This window comes from Pseudophryne corroboree, assembly GCF_028390025.1.
Source record: "Pseudophryne corroboree isolate aPseCor3 chromosome 4 unlocalized genomic scaffold, aPseCor3.hap2 SUPER_4_unloc_1, whole genome shotgun sequence".
Taxonomy (NCBI): Eukaryota; Metazoa; Chordata; class Amphibia; order Anura; family Myobatrachidae; genus Pseudophryne; species Pseudophryne corroboree.
In genome coordinates this window covers 135,001-137,500 of record NW_026967596.1, presented here as the reverse complement: position 1 = coordinate 137,500, position 2,500 = coordinate 135,001, and the positions used below count along the sequence as shown (strand labels likewise).

Below are 2,500 nucleotides of genomic sequence, written 5' to 3'. Positions count from 1 at the left end.
CTTAGGTCGCTGGTTCAACTCCGGCTCGAAGGATGACGCTTTTGATAAACTTAGATGTCAGTACTGACATTTTACAAACCCAAAACTATACCAAGTATAAAGCATTCTCCAAGTTATATTTTAAAAATCATTAACGCAGGTCACTGTGGTCAGGATTAACTTCCCATGGAAATCATCTCTGATACAATATTACTTCAGTTTTCCTCACAGCCTGAAATGAAGTAGCTCAACCCATAGAGAAACTTTTGTGAAAACATCACATTGCATGAGAGGTAGTCGTGGCCGAGTGGTTAAGGCGATGTACTAGAAATCCATTGGGGTCTCCCTGCGCAGGTTCAAATCCTGCCGACTACGACCACATGGTTGTTTTATTTTTCAGAAAATTTACTAAAAGCTTGAAACCAGTGTTGCTCAGGGTGAGTCAGGAACTGGCACATCAAAATCTTTAGGATGCCTGCCTGTTCTCTCTTTCTCTATCCGTCATTCTCCTCCTCTACTTGAGACTGAGCCCAGGAATCTCAGCAGCCATACTAAGTAGCATTTATTAATTACAAATGCATTTTGAATGTCAAATTTGTAAGAAAGTTTTGTACATTTAGCAAAATATCAAATTCATTTGAAAGAAAATGATGTCCACTCAAAGTAAAAAGAGCTTTGGTTACTTTCAATGCACAACATTTTACTTTCAAATCGTGTCAGATGACTTTCAGTGCTAATTATTATATCATTAACCTCTCCTTTATTAAAAATTGTGCTTTAATGCAAAAAAAGAAAATAATTGTCTGTGCATACTCTCATGTAGCACAATTATCTTCACTAGCTCAAAAGGGCCGCTCATTGTCCAACATGAATTGTCAAATCAGAACAACCAATGGAATATCCCCATCATTCCTGGAACACTTGATTAGTTTACAAAACAAGCAAAATTTAAAAGAGTGTAGAAGATTTGATAGGCTCAAGCATCTCTAATCTTGATGTAAGTTTGGCTACACTAAAAAATCTATTGAAAGTGCTTTCCAAACTAGCTCTGTAGCCAGTTGATAGTAATTTCACAAATATAAGTCAAACTATTAGTGATATTTTCCAAATGATTAAACATGACAATTTGTGTGATAAAGCAACACAGGAATAAGTAGTTGAATCTCTTTTGTGTAGTCAAATCATTTTTCATTTTGCTTGGAAAGTTGATAATGTTTAAAATTAACACTCAATCATTTTAATAGCATGTAATATCACAGCTGTATGATCATGGAATCCTTTGATAGCTCAGCTGGTAGAGCGGAGGACTGTAGAGGAGATTGGTACAGAAATCCTTAGGTCGCTGGTTCAATTCCGGCTCAAAGGATGACGCTTTTGATAAACTTAGATGTCAGTACTGACATTTTACAAACCCAAAACTATACCAAGTATAAAGCATTCTCCAAGTTATATTTTAAAAATAATTAACGCAGGTCACTGTGGTCAGGATTAACTTCCCATGGAAATCATCTCTGATACAATATTACTTCAGTCTTCCTCACAGCCTGAAATGAAGTAGCTCAACCCATAGAGAAACTTTTGTGAAAACATCACATTGAGTAAGAGGTAGTCGTGGCCGAGTGGTTAAGGCTCTGTAGCCAGTTGATAGTAATTTCACAAATATAAGTCAAACTATTAGTGATATTTTCCAAATGATTAAACATGACAATTTGTGTGATAAAGCAACACAGGAATAAGTAGTTGAATCTCTTTTGTGTAGTCAAATCATTTTTCATTTTGCTTGGAAAGTTGATAATGTTTAAAATTAACACTCAATCATTTTAATAGCACGTAATATCACAGCTGTATGATTATGGAATCATTCGATAGCTCAGCTGGTAGAGCGGAGGACTGTAGAGGAGATTGGTACAGAAATCCTTAGGTCGCTGGTTCAATTCCGGCTCAAAGGATGACGCTTTTGATAAACTTAGATGTCAGTACTGACATTTTACAAACCCAAAACTATACCAAGTATAAAGCATTCTCCAAGTTATATTTTAAAAATCATTAACGCAGGTCACTGTGGCCAGGATTAACTTCCCATGGAAATCATCTCTGATACAATATTACTTCAGTCTTCCTCACAGCCTGAAATGAAGTAGCTCAACCCATAGAGAAACTTTTGTGAAAACATCACATTGAGCGAGAGGTAGTCGTGGCCGAGTGGTTAAGGCGATGGACTAGAAATCCATTGGGGTCTCTCCGCGCAGGTTCAAATCCTGCCGACTACGACCGCATGGTTGTTTTATTTTTCAGAAAATTTACTAAAAGCTTGAAACCAGTGTTGCTCAGGGTGAGTCAGGAACTGGCACATCAAAATCTTTAGGATGCCTGCCTGTTCTCTCTTTCTCTATCCGTCATTCTCCTCCTCTACTTGAGACTGAGCCCAGGAATCTCAGCAGCCATACTAAGTAGCATTTATTAATTACAAATGCATTTTGAATGTCAAATTTGTAAGAAAGTTTTGTACATTTAGCAAAAT

The 2,500-nt window shown here is 36.8% G+C and overlaps 5 non-coding genes across 5 annotated transcripts in view; all 5 read left to right on the top strand.

Annotated features, from left to right (window-relative positions):
* Nucleotides 1-33, top strand: part of TRNAY-GUA (transfer RNA tyrosine (anticodon GUA)) — a 90-nt gene extending 57 nt beyond the window's left edge. The window contains exon 2 of the tRNA in view: nucleotides 1-33. This exon is cut by the window's left edge and continues 3 nt beyond it. This is a non-coding gene — a tRNA (tRNA-Tyr).
* Nucleotides 34-272: 239 nt separating this feature from the next.
* On the top strand, nucleotides 273-354 carry TRNAS-AGA (transfer RNA serine (anticodon AGA)). Its single transcript has one exon. It is a non-coding gene; the product is annotated as a tRNA-Ser (tRNA).
* A 901-nt stretch (nucleotides 355-1,255) lies between these two features.
* On the top strand, nucleotides 1,256-1,345 carry TRNAY-GUA (transfer RNA tyrosine (anticodon GUA)). Its single transcript is given in 2 exon segments — nucleotides 1,256-1,292; nucleotides 1,310-1,345. It is a non-coding gene; the product is annotated as a tRNA-Tyr (tRNA).
* A 493-nt stretch (nucleotides 1,346-1,838) lies between these two features.
* TRNAY-GUA (transfer RNA tyrosine (anticodon GUA)) lies at nucleotides 1,839-1,928 on the top strand. The gene is given in 2 exon segments: nucleotides 1,839-1,875; nucleotides 1,893-1,928. It is a non-coding gene; the product is annotated as a tRNA-Tyr (tRNA).
* A 239-nt stretch (nucleotides 1,929-2,167) lies between these two features.
* TRNAS-AGA (transfer RNA serine (anticodon AGA)) lies at nucleotides 2,168-2,249 on the top strand. Its single transcript has one exon. It is a non-coding gene; the product is annotated as a tRNA-Ser (tRNA).
* The last annotated feature ends 251 nt before the right edge of the window (nucleotides 2,250-2,500 follow it).